Source organism: Musca autumnalis, unplaced genomic scaffold, assembly GCF_047663935.1.
Source record: "Musca autumnalis isolate F117 unplaced genomic scaffold, ASM4766393v1 scaffold_3, whole genome shotgun sequence".
NCBI lineage: Eukaryota > Metazoa > Arthropoda > Insecta > Diptera > Muscidae > Musca > Musca autumnalis.
Window position 1 is genome coordinate 144,176,857 of NW_027411866.1, and position 16,951 is coordinate 144,193,807.

Below are 16,951 nucleotides of genomic sequence, written 5' to 3' on the forward strand. Positions count from 1 at the left end.
GGAATTCTATAACTAATATTTTTAGGTTTCCGACAAAACCCGGTAAAATTAAACTGCCTATAATCTGGATAATTAACTAAATTTTTTCAGTAAGTTAACGACGAATAGAAAGTAGTCCCTAATCTCTACCGATAACAACAGTAATGTCAGTAATTTATTAAAGTTTTCAATCATGATTTTGCGTTACAGAATCGCACTACCGATCCGCTCCCATCTAATTATAGATAAATGCATGTATGAACATTTAGTGTATAGTTATGTCAAAAAAAAAAAAAAAATAATCCTAAATCATATGTTCGTCGATTAGAATTATTACTCTCACATTTAGTAAAGTAAACTGTTTTAAAACTACAAGTTTTCCTATTAATTAAACAATTTACGACAGGTTAGAAAATTTAAAACAATTTAGTATCCTTAAATTGTGACAGAAGCCTTCATATATTATTGTTGTTGAAATTATTTTAAAATTGTTTAACGAATTGTAAACAAGGATGTAACAAAAAAGGGAAAGTTAAATCCCTTAGGTCTGTTTCTAATGTACACAAGCAATAAAATCCTTTTATATGTGAGCATACCAATGTAACATATATACATTCCTTCAAATCCTTTTCAAACACCTCTAATATTAAGAAATTTTGGGTTGTGTAAAAGAAATAAATGAAGATTATTTGCATATTCTGAGAAACTTTCCGCACAATGAAATTGTCGAAAGCATAACTTTTACTGCCGAAATGCCTTAGGGTGTACAAAACACATGCTTCTTTTTTCTTGTCTTTTTTTTTGTGGAAAATTCGAAACAAGAATAACAAAACATCTTGGCAATGTGCAAATATTTGGAATAAATTATTCCCAGCAAAAAGTTCGATGACAGAGATGCTGCTCAATTTGCACTTATGATTGTGACATGTATTTTTATACCCTCCACCATATGGAGGGTATAATTAAATTTGTCATTCCGTTTGTAACACATCGAAATATTCGTCGGAGACCCTATAAAGTATATATATTATTGATCAGCATAAAATTCTATGTCGATTTGACCATGTCCGTCTGTCCGTCCGTCCGTCCGTCCGTCTGTCTGTTCAAATCAAGATACAGCTCGCATTTTTAAAGATAGAAAGTCCAAATTTGGTACAGAAGTTTTTATTACTTGCAGGATGGTTGGTATTGAAAATGGGATATATCGGTCCACGTTTTGATATAGCCCCCATAAAACGGTACCTCCCGATTTTCGGTATTTTTAAGGTTTTAGCTTCATTATCCCACCAAAATGGCTGAAATTTGGTACGTAGTCTTCTTTAGGGGTATAAAACTTTCCCCCAGAATTTTGTCGGTATCGGTCCACACCTTCATATAGCCCCCATAGAACGGTACCTCCCGATTTTCGGTATTTTTAAGGTTTTAGCTTCATTATCCTACCAAAATGGCTGCAATTCGGTACGTAGTCTTCTTTAGGGGTATAAAACTTTTCCCTCGAATTTCGTCGTTATCGGTCCACACCTTCATATAGCCCCCATAGAACGGTACCTCCCGATTTTCGGTATTTTGAAGGTTTTAGCTTCATTATCACACCGAAATGGCTGAAATTTGGTACTTAGTCAACGTTTGTGGTATAAAACTTTCTCCCAGAACTTTGTCGGTATCGGTCCATGCCTTCATATAGCCCCCATAGAACGGTACCTCCCGATTTTCGGTATTTTGAACGTTGTGGCCTCAATATTCCACCGAAATGGCTGAAATTTGGTATTTAGACTTCGTTGGGGGTGCTCAAGCTTCCCCTTTAAATTTGTCGATATAGGTCCACGCCTTCATATAGCCCCCATGGAAAGGTACCTCCCAATTTTTCGTATTTTGAAGGTTGTGTCTTCAATATTCCACCAAAATGGCTGAAATTTGGTATTTAGTCGTCAATGTGATATAAAACTGTTCGCCAGAAATATGTCTGTACAGGTCCACGCTTTCATACTGCCCCATTTCTGACTAAAATTCGTCGGTATAGGTCCACGTTTCGATATAGCCCCCATAGAACGGTACCTCCCGATTTTCGTAATACTGAAGATTGTGACGTCAATATCCAACCGAAATGGCTGAAATTCGTTATTTCGTCTTCCAAGAGTTATAAAATATTCCAGAAGAGTATTATCAGTATAGGTCCACGTCTTCCTATATCCGCATAGAAGCTAACTTCTTGATTTTCGGTATTTTTTAAGTTTTAGCCACATTCTCTTACCGTAATATAGGAAATTTGGTACTTAGTCTTCTTTGAGCCTAAAAACTTTCCGTCAGAAATTTGTCGGTATTGATCGACGTTTTGAAATAGCCCCCATAGAATGGTGCCTCACATTGTTTTACCGAAATTGCTGAAATTTAGTATTAAGTCTTCTTCATACACGAAAGAAAACTAATTATTCCATTTTATTTCAATACAACTTGTGGTGGAGGGTATAACAAGTTCGGCCCCGCCGAACTTAACGCCGTTCTTACTTGTTTTCTATTCCATTTGCAAAAACTTGGAGATCAAGAAGATCCAAATCTTCTTCGCCCTCTTTTGGTATGATATTTTTACTATCTTCACAACTTCTTTGGGCTAATGAAAAATGATTTTTATTAAAACATTCCTGCTTATTTGGGTCAGCCTGGAGCGCTTTCACTTTTTATTTTAAAACATTTCATAATACTCCAAAACAAAATCTAGTTCCCATCAAATATTTTATTTATTATACACGCCTCTAAAGTGCCATGCCTTTGAATACTTTAAGAATAAATAAATATTAAAAAAAAAACCCTAACAACTTAAATCATTGAAATTAAGATGTATGTATGTATTATATACATATGAAGAACTAAATGAGATTGCTTTGCATACACGTTTAGTGCATTTGTTACATTCATTTTTCAGAATGGCATAAAAATACACACATAAACACGGTAATAGTAATTGAAGTGCCGACATCATATGAAATAATTTTTATAGTTTACAACTCACTACGCTCACACTTAAAAGAGTATATTGGGATGTTAAGAATATTAACAATGTTTGAACGTCCATTTTTTCCTTATGATACTCTAAGAGGTTGCATTTCTTTCCTATTAAAAACATGTAAAACAACGGGCCGAACTTTTTATACAATCAACCATAAAATAACTTAGTTCCTTTCCTGTCCACAATTTAAGTTTAAATATTTTATGTCGATGGATACCCCAAATGCCTAACTTAGGTCAGAAAAATTACATAAAAATGTCCTCAATCGGGTGGGACCTTAATGTGGGCCTACATCACAGCGTGGACCTGCATATGTGGACAATTTTTGGTGGAGAAGTTTCGTGACCACTGGAAATATTAAGTGTCAAATTACAGGTAGTTTGGTTCACAATGTGGGTAAACTCTTCAAAACACCTAAAATTAAGATGTACCGTTGAATGTTGGTTATACCAAAACATGGACCTATGTTGACAATTTTTGGTGGAGAAATTTTTTGACTACTGGGAACCTCAAATTACAACTGGTTTAGTTAAAATCGGGAGGTACCATTATATTCCAAAACATGGTCCTAATTTTTAATGGAGAAGTTTTTTGACTGACTCTGAGTCCAACTCTAAATGTCAAATTATAGATAATTAAGTAGAAAATTGTAACTTTAAACTGCAAAATACCTGAAATCGGAGCTACTGTTATATGGGGGCTAATTTGTACATGGGTCGCTATAGTTCATCTTCGAACTTGAGCTGCCTACAAACAAAATATATATATGTATGTGCAAAGTTTTATCTAGATGTAAGAGTGATTACCACAGACGAAAGGGCAGACGGACATGCATATCAGGAAAAATGTCTAAAATTGTCTTTTCCATTTCAAAAACATCAAAAAAAAATTTTGATACTACATCAATGATTTTTGGTTCATAGATTAAGAAAAAAATCTGCATTCCAAATCTGTTTTCGTTACTAACTTTGATCGTTGCGCGCAAAAGATATGACCGTTTTAATTATGATAATTAGAAAACATTCTAAAAAAATCGCGGCTTAATATAGTTGGCTGTTATATCCTCTTATCGTTAACTGAATTCGTAACCTTTGCGATGATGCAAAAAATAATCGCAAAGTCTCAATGGATTCGCGAAAAATCAAATTTGTTAAATAATTTCACGTATTTACAAACATATTTTTGAAACAATAGCGCTCATAGTTACGAAAAATATATAAAAAAATTATAACAGCATCCAGACATTTTGAGGTATAAAATGAAACCTAAGTTGTGAAGGTTGGAGCTATAGTATTCATGATATTTGCAAAAATACGAAGAAAATATTACGAAAAAATTAAAATCATATTATTCTAATTTTATTTTTTTATGGTTTTATAGGAAAAGTTGGAGAAAAAATGTTTGAGTTCTTCGGCATTTTCGTCAAAATTTCACGCAATAATGATGATATTCCGTTGTAACAAATTTTTCGCTTATAGTTTTCCTATTGGATAATATTATTAGAACCTTATATTAAATCGCAAGGAATTCCAATTGTGGCATAACGTTAAAATAATGTAATATTGAATATTACCACATTTGAGACGAATGTAAACCGCGTAATTATGAAAATTACATGATGCGCATCCGATTTTCCAACACAGCGAATCAATCCCTTTTATTTGGTGTACAGTTTGTCAAATTCTATTTGGCGGCCACGATGTAGCATCTGCTGCATATTAGGGTGCAAAATACAGTAAAATGGTCATAATTTCCGCGAAGTTCATTTACATTTTATGCGCATCCGATTTCAATAATTACCATTAAAAAATACATCATTCTATGCCGTTTCAACGCGATCCATCAAGAACCGTGGATGTAGCATCGCACATAGTTTTTAGAAAAAATCAGTTATATCTCGGGATTAGCGATAGTTTTTAAATATCTGTTTTCGCACAGTTTAAACACGCGTATCGATCTATTTATTTAAGTAGAACTGACACATCCAAAACGAGTTTTAATATGCGATATTTTTAAAATAATTTTTTGCAAATTTTCGAAATTTGAGGGGTATCATATCCGCCGATCTAGTGGGTGGATTTTTACGCGTCGTGGTTTGTTAGATTCAGAACGTAAAAAAACTAAATTTACGCGGGTTTCCACGGAAATCGAATGACGTTTGTAAATTTTAAACCAAAAAAATAGGTTTTTGAGAAAAATTTACGCACAAAAATTTCGTGTTTGGGCGCAGACTACTCTGATCCTGTTAGGGCTACATCCTCATGTTATACATTAAAAAATGCGAAATTGCGAGTACTACAATCAAATAATAAGCTTTTAGTGAAATCCAGCTGCGCGTCCCGATTACAGCAAAAATTGAAAAAACCCCATTTTTCAGGTTTCAAAATGTCAGCATCCGTTTGAGGTAGATACAGTGGATATATTAAAAAATCATACATTAGAAACTTCAACTCTGAAGTGTGCTCTTTAACGTCTCCTGTGAGCATTAAGCTCTACATTGTGTTGTAAAACCACTAATTGGAAAATGACATAATGAAACTCGTTTAATTCAACGATTTTTTCCGATTTTTTTACATTAGTACGACCACAGCTTCCGCTCAAATGATTGTTTTAAGAAACCCCTCGGTGAATCGGGCTAAAACAGTTTATTTTACCGAAATGCGGTCAAAAGTTATGGTATAGTAAAACTGTTCGCGAGTTACAATACCCCATACCTCAGTTTCAACATAAGTTAATTTTCTACAAAAAGCTTGATATATCGACTCAGAATTTTACCCTGATTAAGAACGTATATACTTCATAGGGTCGCATTTGAATATTTCAAAGCGTTACAAACGGAAAAGTATATTTATCATTTGAGTGACAATGTAAAAGTTATCCATTATTATTCCCTCAACCTATCGGCTATCGAGGGTATATGGTAAAAATCAAAAAAGTTTTACAATCGATGAATCCGAGTTTCACCCTAACAGAATTCGCGAACTGTTTACATATTCTATATAATATATGAATGAAATTCTTTAAAATGATGTGCTTTAGGGCATAATATTAACCATTAAAAATAATTTACGTGGAAGCTGTGTTGGCATCAATGTAGAAAAATGGGCAAAAATGAGTTGAAGCCAACAAGTAATCTCACATATCGTAGACCTATGCCCAAAACAAGAATCAACAAATACAAGGAATACTCCATAGGCAACCTGATACTAGTGTATGCTTTTTCGATAGATCTACTGTATATACCTAAAATTGATGCTGACATGTTGAAGCCGGTATTTCGGGTTTTTTGAGTTTTTTAATAAACCGGAAACGCAGCCAAATAATATTCAAACTTGATTCTAGCATTACAGTACTCGTGATTTTATGTCGTTTCATGAGTGTGCTTGATAAAGCATCCTAGTAATTGGAGTCCAAAGTAGGGATACGTAATCGAAGTCAAAAATCGACTATTCGAACTTTCGATTTTTACCTTCAACGGGAAAGTCGACTTTTCGATCATTCGATTTTCACATTTAACAAAAACGTAGACTTTTCGATCTTTCGATCATGATCAAAGTCAACTAAAATCGATTTTTGATCGATTTTATAGCTTTTTGATACATATCGCTGTCAAAAGAGGGTCGACTTTTCGATTTCTTCATAACCAAAGGTCGACTTCGATTTTTATACTTTTCAAACCAAAAAGTCGACTTTCCTATCCCTAGTCCAAAGTCGAAAATTTCATGCGTAAATTTTCTTAAAAAACCTAGTTTTTGGGTATAAAATTTACAAGTGTCATTCAATTTACTTTGAACGCCGCGTGAATTTAGTTTTCTTCACGCGACGGATTTAAAGATAGGCAAATATGCACAAATGCAATTTTACATAAATGGAATCCTTTATACGCGAGATACGAGAATGGAATACGCGGTTCTTGACGAATCTATTTGAGATAGGTGTATATTAGGGTTACGACTTTTTGACATTTCTCCTCAAAAATGATTTCCTGTAGTGAGAATGAATGAACGTTTGCCTATTAATGCCTAAAATAACATGCAATCCATTTTATTATAAAAATATGTAAAAAAACTTTTTAAGTTAAACGGTTTTATGTTAAACATACATTACAATGTTTAAGATAAATGTACTAAAAACCAAAAAATAATAAAATAGATACAATCATGGGAATTATAAACATATACATAGACTAGACTAAAATAAAACCGTGGGGCACGTCAATTGTCTACAATCGTTGATTAAAATGTTTGTTTTGTAATGTTACACTATAATTAGGCAGTTGTTCAACCGACAGCGATGGACGTGTGATAAGTAGGACTAGAATGTGGAAACAAGCTAGCAAGCTCGATTATAAGCGAGTTTTAGGGTTTCATAGTGGTGAGCGAGTAGTACTTTGTCGATTAAAGACAAACTACGAGCAGTGAAACGCTTCCTCGCCAGGCAGCAGTGTGAATGTCCAACGATAAACTAGTTGAAACATCTCTTTTATTTACATGGAGTGTATAACTATTGGAATTTCCATGAGCAAGAAATAGTAAGTAATTTCCTCACCGTCTGCGGGCCAACTGCCTAACGACGAATTAAACGATTCTTCTATCGCACATTAAGTCGATAATTTGTACACAATTGACGTGCCCCACGGTTTTATTTTAGTCTAGTCTATGCATATGTTTATAATTCCCACAACTGTATATATTTTATTATTTTTTGGTTTTTAGTACATTTATCTTAAACATTGCAATGTATGTTTAACATAAAACCGTTTAACTTAAAAAGTATTTTTACCTATTTTTATTTTCTAGTTTTTAGTTTTTATTTCGCATTCTGTTAAATTCATTTAGTGCTTCATTATTGCAAGGTTCCTTGTCCGTTAGTTTATTGCAGTCCAACTCCTCTATACGTAGTCCCTGCAAAGATCTTACTCTACTGAGAGCCAAGTAGGCTTGACCTTCTTCAAACAGTTTCGCACCTAAGTATACGACTGCGTGATCCACAGTGCTGCCCTTCATTTTATGTATTGTAGAAGCCCATGATAGTATTAAAGGCAACATTCTTCTTTCAGCCGTCCGGTAATTGTACTTAGCTGGAAACTGTATGGCTTACGGGTGTATAAGATGTACTGTATAGTGCACTGTATTCTTCTTGTCAAGCCCTTTTATTTGATACCCATATTGGTGGGATTGATAAAAAAATTGTTATCAGCCATTTGGTAGCGGTGGCAATCTTAGATTTCAATTTTGCATAGTAAATTGTATTCTACTTGTTGAGACCTTTCATTTGATACCCATATTGATGGGATTGATAAAACCTACGTTATCCGCCATTTTGTAGCGGCCGCCATCTTGGATTTCAATTTTTTATAGTATATTGTATTCTGCTTGTTGAGCCCTTTCATTTGATACCCATATTTATGGGATTAATAAAACATAAATTATCCGCCATTTTGTAGGGGCGGCCATCTTGAATTTATAAAGATAATGAATAAACATAATTGTATTGTCACCAAAATCCAAAGTGTATACAAAATTTCAGATTAATCGGTTGACAGGAAGAGGGTGAAATTTGAATTACCAAGTTTGACCCAAGAATAAATAATAAATAAAACAAACGGGGTGAGCTAAATAAAACCATTTAAAAATATTTCAACAATAAGTTTTTACAGTGTTTAATTTTACTTGCTTTGGTGTCCGTTTAGTTCAAATCTAGTAACTCATTTTTAACACAGTTGCAGTTTACCAATCGATCTGAAACTTTACACACTTTTCAGATTTGGATGACAATCCATGAATATGAAACTAAAACCAATATGAGTCCATTTTTCCTATAGCCCCAAGTAGCGGTACCACCCGATTTAGTGCAAATTTATTAACTCATTTTTACCACATTTTTTCATATAGCCCCATATAGCGGGACCACCCGATTTAAGGTGTTTTGAGGATTTTGCCTTCATTTTTAGTCCGAATTGGCTGTAACTTGACATTTGGAGTTCCCAATTGCACAGAAACTCACCCATCAAAAATTGTGGGCATGGGCCAGATTTTGGTGTAGCCCCCATATAACCACTCGATTTCAGGCAATTTAAAGTTTTTATCTACATTTTCGGCCTTAACTGACTGTAAATTGGTTATGGACCTCTCAGTGATCAAAACATGTATTTACTAAAAAGTCATAAATAAAAAATAATTAAATACATTAAGTTTCAATGTTTTATTTATAAATGCACTTAAAACCAGCAAATAATTTGTCGCTTAGCCTCAATAAGTATATTCTTCTTCATGATGGAATCACTCAAATAAAACGCTTGCATTTAAATTGAAACTGGTGGCAAAATTAAAGGGCAAGCATTTTATTTGAGAGATGTTATCATGAGGAAGAATATACTTATTGAGGCTAAGCGACAAATTGTTTTCTAGTTTTATGTGCATTTATAAATAAAACACTGAAACTTAATGTTTTTAATTATTTTTTATTCTCTTTTGTTTTTGAAAAATTTTGCAATTAATATTCCCAATCTCTATATATTTGGTTTCATAATTTTCTACGCATTGTCTAGATATTTTTATTTATTTGGTTAAGGTTTGTACGGACTCTGGGGCAGGATAATTTGCATTTACTTCAAGATTTTTATATTATTTGTTGATTGTCCGCGAAAAGAAAAAATAGTAAATATTTAAACATCTACGATTAGAAATGGAATGCTGTTAACGATTTATGCATAAATTTTCTCATAAAAAGAAATAATTCATTTTTATTTATTTTTGTCTTATTACAATAATACATAATACATTTTTAAATATTTTTTCTTTATATGAGAATAGAAACCGCCCTAACTTTTGCGCGTATCGGCCAATTTTGTGAACGCGAATGGATTTGAAGCCAGAATTGTGCTCTCAATTTTTTTTAATTGTTTAAATACAATTGCAAAAGAAGTTTGATTTCGTCTGTTTAGACGAAATTGCTTGGTTATATGGCTGACTGATGTACATGATAAATCTAAGAGGGCCCATATCGACCCACTCCAAAAATCTTCAAAAATTTTCGCTAAAATGGTGCACTCATAGGGATTAGCCGATTTGTTTGTATCGAATGTTGACTAAAACACTCCACTACTTCTGTGAGTTCCCGCATCCAGATATCCTCGTGGCCCCTATTACAATGTTATATTTTGACGCCCAAAACGATTATAATTGTTCCACAAACATCCCAGGCGGGACAAGGGAGACTACTCTCAGTTTATCGCCTAGTCCTAAGACACCATTTGTAGAGAAGTTTTACATGGCTGAAATACTCAGGAAAATGTCGCCAACATTACTGAGGGGCATTTTGCCACCGTTGAAAATTTGATGTTGCCTGGCCGAGGAATCGATCCCACGACCTTCAGCGTGCAAGCTGGGTGTGCATACCATTGCCCCACGGTGGCATCCGATTAACGTATCCTATTTGTCCAATATGTCGTACATATCATACAATTTCTGCAAAAATTACATCAAATTCCAAGATGTTATATTTCGGTCGACATCTTCCGGTAACTCCCTCACAAAACTTCAAAATATTGGCTTATGTGCAGTTTCATAGTGGCTAGAGGATCGCTCTGAAATTTTTACTGAATGTACCTTTAGTAGTTCTGTTTGCAGGGACATAATGTGTTTCACATTCACAAGCATAATGGTTCAAAAGCTCTCAAAACTCATTGTTATTAAAGAAATAACCCGTTTCCCTTTTGGATGTTTCCATGTATGAATGTGTGAATCGTAATCTGTATCCATACGACTGTTTTGAGAAAAATATACTTGTATTATTGCAGTGTAGGATAGGATATGTTAAACGAATTTATAAATATACTCTCACTTTTCTTTTTCAAAATAGTCTGGCTTAATTCCATTGTTGTTGTTTTAATATCTTAAAACCACTAATTTATTGGTGGAGAAAGTTTGGCATTTTTCTCCCAGGAGTAAGGCAGGGAAGACTAGTCTCGATCTCAGGATCTCATCAGTTCCCTTGTTTCTTGTTTGTGGATATTCTCTGCCGAAGTTATTTTTCAATACCTTCTTCAACAAAAAACTTTTTATACCCAAACATCAATCGTCAGCTCGAAGTATAAAGGTGAAAAAAAACATTAATGAGAAGGTTTTCTTTGGCAACCTCACACAACCCCGACGAAAGTGTTTGCAAAACAAGACAAACCTACCCCACTGTTACGTGTCGTTGAATTACAACGAAGGCCACATAACAGAATGTTGTTGGTATGCTTGTTAGAGCCATAACATTTTTAAATTAATTCAAAGGGTAATATTCCATCACTTCATATAGCAATTCTAACAGAGGACTTTTTAGTTTTAAATTACAGCAAATTACGATGATGTGTGTGGTCATATACATCAGATATATCAAAATCTTTTTTTATATTTTTATTAATTTTTTATTCTATTCAATTTCAACCCGTTTGTTATACGTAAATCACCATTTTTCCTGTGACTTAGAGAAAATGTCTATAAATTGTTCACCCCTCCCTAATGTTAACCTACATTATGTATGTGAATGGATGGACATAAGTATGTTAGTTAGTTTTAAGTACCTCCTACACTGGGCATGAAAATGGCACATTATTTATTTTATGTCTACCACTTAGACTAAGTTAGCAATAGTGGCCAACAGTTTGTGTGTGTGTGTCATCTCATCTGCTTGTGTTAATGTACCCTAAATATTTTATGTGTGTGTTTTCAGTTTTTGCTTAAAAGAAAACACTTTACAAAAAATGCTTTGAAGTGGAGGTAGTCTCGTAAAGTAGGTGGAGTGACTGTTTACCTCTTCTTCTGCAGCTCATAGCATAGAACCTTAAGGCTTAAGAGGTATACTTTATCATCTTTATCATTTACTTTACATGTTATGTTTGATGTTGACAGTGCTTCCAAATAAATTTAAGATTAAACATTTTCTAGGTGATGTAAATGTTAACAGGGGAAAGGAGAAACTATTTGGATCAACCATATAGGACTAACCCGTAGTTTTTAGCCTAGTGGTAATTGCAGAAGGAAGCTTTTTTGATTGCTTTATAATGGGTGATTCTGCTCGTTTGGCTTCGAAATTTTTGCTGGACATGATTATTAAGATTTATTTTAAAGTATGCGCGCCTTCAATGTGGTATTATGTAGGATAATGCTGATTCTTATGTACTTCCACTACTTTTGAGAAAGTACTTATTTTATAAAATGACTTGTTATCCTCCGAAGTTAATGTCCAAAAGTAGTGGTGAAGTTCTAGTCTGTTCTTTTTAATGTGTGTTTACTCTTCTATGGGTTACTTATCGAATTACTCCACATTTTCTTTGGCTTATTTCATTGAAAGCTTCCCAATATATCTACTGTATTTCCGGTACCCGCAACCTATAAAGTTAGTGCAACTTATTTCACTCTATTATTGAATTATATAATTGCAGTAAATTTCCCAAAAGTTATGAAAAATATATTTATGATATGTTTTCGAAATAACGAGCCTTTTCATTAGTTGTGCATTAATTCCATAAAAAACTTAAGCGACAAAAAAGCTTTAAAAAGTTTTGTTCCTAACGATGTTGGCCCGCCCGGTGACAAAAACACATTCCATAATAAGAATTATTTGAATTTTGTTAAGTCAACTTTCTAATAATGATGATGTAGACTTGCTTGGTTTGCATAGTCTGAAGAGTTCTCTTGGCAGACTGTGTTCACAAAAACTTTTTTTGAACACTAAAGAAATATTTCTGACGTGGAGAAAAAAATGTAGAAAAACAGGATACAAATTACGGATATTTTGGAAAGTGGCTTTGCTTCTTTGTAGATTTGCTGTCAATGGCACGGCCTAACAATGAAAACGCGAATATCTACCATCAAACATAGTTTTATCGTTTTCTTAAAACCATTTGTTCAAGCACTTTTTACAAACCGAATGGGACACCTACAAAACGTGGTTTTTGAACGCTTCAACAGCATCTTCTGGCGACGAAAATCGTTGACCACGTCTTTTTATACCCTCCACCATAATATGGAGGGTATAATTAAAGTTGTCATTCCATTTGTAACACATTGAAATATCATCGGAGACCCTATAAAGTATATATATTGTTGATCAGGGTAAAATTCTAAGTCGATATAACCATGTCCGTCTGTCCATCCGTCCCTACGTCTGCTGAAATCATGATACAGCTCGCAATTTTTAAGATAGAGTTTTGAATTTGTTATGGAAGTTTCTATTACTCCTAGGATGTTTGATATTGCAAAAGGGCTTAATCATTCCACGTTTTGATATAGCCCCCATAGAACGGAACCACCCGATTTTCGGTATTTTGGAGTTTTTGCCTCATGGCGGAAATGGCTGAAATTTGGTACTTACTCTTCGTCGGGGGGTATAAAACTTTCTCCCAGAAATTTGTCGGTATTGCTCCACGTCTTCATATAGCCCCCATAGAACGGTACCTCCTGATTCTCGGCAATTTGAAGGTTGTGGTCACAGTAATCCACCGAAATGGCTGAAATTTGGTATATGGTCTTCATTTGGGATATTAAACGTTTCACATGAAATTTGTCGGTATAGGTCCACGCCTTCATATGTCCCCCTTGAAAATTTCGAAAATCGGGAGGTTTCGGAATTTTCAAGGTTGTGGCCTCCCCCAGAAACTTGTTTGTACAGGCCCACGCCTTAGTATAGCCTCCATAGAATGGTACCTCCCTATTTCCGGTATTTTGAAAGTTGTGGCCTCAATATTGCACCAAAATGGCTGAAATTTGCTATTTCGTCTTAATTGGGGGTATAAAACGTTCTATATGAAATTTAGGTTCACGCCTTAGTATAGCCCCCATAGAACGGTACCTCCCTATTTCCGGTATTTCGAAGGTTGTGGCCTGAATATTCCACCGAAATGGCTGAAATTTTTATTTAGTCTTCCATGGGGTTATCAAATTTTCCAGAAGAGAATTATCAGTATAGGTCCGCGGGTTCCTATATCCTCCATAGAAGCGTACCTCTTGCTTTCGGTATTTTGAAGTTTTTATCGACATTTGGTACTTAGTCTTCTTTGAGTCTAAAAACTTTCTGCCAGAAATGGGTAGGTATAGATCGACGTTTTGATATAGTCCCAAGGAACTGTACCTCCCGAGTTTCGGTATTGTGCAGTTTAGCCACATTGTTTTACCGGACTTGCTAAAATTTGGTATATAGTCTTCTTTATAAACGAAAGGAAACTAATTGTCCCATTTTACCTCAATACAACTCGTGGTGGAGGGTATAACATATTCGGCCTGGGCGAACTTAACGCCGTTCTTACTTGCTGGAATCAAATGAAGTCATTGAATCCCCAGTCGGGGCTGTACGGCAGATGACCCATCAATTCCACGTTTGACCAGTCAAATAGGCGCTTGATTGAATTGATGTGGGAGAGCTTGGATCGTCGTATTAATTTTTCGAATTTCTCAGGATACTTTAGGCAAACAAATTGTAGTATACCACTCAGAATTAACCGTGCTACATTTCTCAAGCCGTAAAGTCGCCACACCGTAAGTTTTGCCTATGAAACAGACGACCATTTGCTTCGAAGTGCTTCTTCTATGATCAACTTTCGTTGGATTTGCCTCGCTTTCGAAGACTTAAAAGGTCGATTCCTGTTTTGTTTCGGGCTCCTTAGCATATATCCAAAGATTCGCCGTCTGTGACAATCTTATAAACGTCGATTGAAACACCAAGAAATGTGTTGGTATAGATCGACGTTATGATATATTCCCAAGGAACGGTACCTCCCGAATTTCGGTATTTTGAAGATTAGCCACATTGTTTTACCGGACTTGCTAAAATTTGGTATTTAGTCTTCTTTATAAACGAAAGGAAACTAATTGTCCCATTTTACTTCAATACAACTCGTGGTGGATGGTATAACATATTCGGCCTGGCCGAACTTAACGACGTTCTTACTTGTTTCTTCATATGCTGGAATCAAATGAAGTCATTAGATCCCCAGTAGGGGCTGTACGGCAGATGACACATCAATTCCACATTTGACCGGTCAAATAAGCGCTTGATTGAATCGATGTTGGAGAGCTTGGATCGTCGTATTCATTTTTCGAATTTCTCAGGAGACTTTAGGCAAACAAATTGTAGTATACCACTCAGAATTAACCGTGCTACATTTCTCAAGCCGTAAAGTCGCCACACCGTAAGTTTTGCCTATGAAACAGATGACCATTTGCTTCGAAGTGCTTCTTCTGTGATCAACTTTCGTTGGATTTGCCTCGCTTTGTCGTTTAAAGTACTGTGATCGTTTTTATTCACAATTTCTTTGCATCACTCAATAAGAGCTTTTTTGAGCGATTGTTCAATTTGTCCTGATCTAGCGAGAAACCCCCATTTTTGCGATCATATGTTCATGCAATATCAAATATTAGCTGGAAGAAATGCCTAAGGATGTCTCTATCTCGCGTTATATAAAATGGCTATCTTCATTATCCGTTCACGCACGGCTTATTTTTTTCATGAGTCACATGGATTATACTTAAGAATTTACACTTATGCTTATCTGATTGACAGTATGATTATTCCAACATTTTATACTATACATAAAAATGTGCATTGAATTTGTCAATATTTTCCTTTAAGACATCACCATTGGATGACCCTCCAATCACATGAAGGAGGAGTTCATTACCCTTTCTTTACACATACCTTAGGAGGATATCGTTCTTACTCGATAGATGCCCAGAATGTCAAGTACAATTTAAAATGACATTGAAGCATAGACCAGCTGTCGGCTCGTTAACGTCTAGTATAGCAAATACCCTTGCCAAATATTAATTTTTTTCTTTTTCGGCCAACATTAAACTGTGAGATTTTTTCTGAAAAGTTTTTATTTAAAACTTGTGCCGAGTAAAAATCTACGTGCAAATCAGAGCAAAGGTAAATGAACACTACAAAACACATTTGGTGCATTTGTTTGGATAGATGAATGCCCTCAAATTGGGGTGTCTGGTTGGTTGTTTGATGTGAACTTTTGCCGAATGGACATTTAAAATATTTGTTAGGAATTTAAATTGAAAGGTGTTAAATTCCCACTAAAAGATGAGAATTTGTTAGATTAAATATTTTGGTTAACATTTTTATTAGTTTCTATTAAAAATAACATTATTGTAATTATTAAAAAGGAGTAATTGATGTTTAAAAGCCGTTAAAATTGCCACTGTGTATTTGGCGGTTGATTGCTTGTGTGATATTAAACCATACCCTTCCCAAAAATGTTGGCAATTAACAGTATTTTTATTGTTTGGGATAATGTAATAAATTCCTCTCTTTCTCTCTCCTTTTTTGTGACAAATTGCTGCAGTAATCTACACAAAGCATATTGCAGTAGTTTGATTATATTTAGCTTTGAAACTAATAATGGCATTTTAATTGAGTAATTGCGCTGATTTAGCGAAGCTTTGCCTGCATATGTTGTAAGTTAATAAAAGTTTCATTTGTTTTTCCAGGTGGTAACTTTATTAACTCCTTTAAAATTATGAAAATTACTTATGCTTGTTGTTTTTTCTTTTTTATTTTCAGGTACTTGATTCGATTTTGAATAAAATTAATTCAAATTGTAAGTAGTCCAGTTTTAAGCTCCATCCATTTCATGATGATATATTTTAAATATCACAAAAATTGGCCTTCGTAGTAATAAAGTAAAAATAATATAATCTGTACTTATAAACGAGTTGAGTAATTATGACTTACTCACTTGATCCGAAGGTGTCAAATAAGGCTGGGTTTTTGGAAACTAGAATACATCTATTAGTACCGAAACGTTTTTAAAAATTCGAACTATAAGTAAACGAAAAGTACTAAAATGTACTAAATTTGGTACCATTTGGTATTATCTGAACGGATAGAGCTAGAAACTTGAAATTTAGAATGAGAATCTAGGTTGAAAAGTACTGAATGGTACTAAATTTGGTTCAATTTGGATTTGGGCTA

At 34.4% G+C, this 16,951-nt stretch overlaps 1 protein-coding gene across 49 annotated transcripts in view; it reads left to right on the forward strand.

Annotated features, from left to right (window-relative positions):
- Positions 1-16,951, forward strand: part of LOC141397847 (uncharacterized) — a 401,443-nt gene that overhangs the window by 203,296 nt on the left and 181,196 nt on the right. For 25 of the 49 annotated variants that reach the window (XM_073974614.1, XM_073974615.1, XM_073974640.1 and 22 more), the window contains one exon: positions 16,541-16,577. The exons of the other annotated variants lie outside the window; for them this stretch is intronic. The gene's annotated coding sequence lies outside the window, so the exon portion shown is untranslated. The remainder of the gene's footprint in view (positions 1-16,540; positions 16,578-16,951) is intronic. 49 annotated transcript variants of the gene reach the window in all.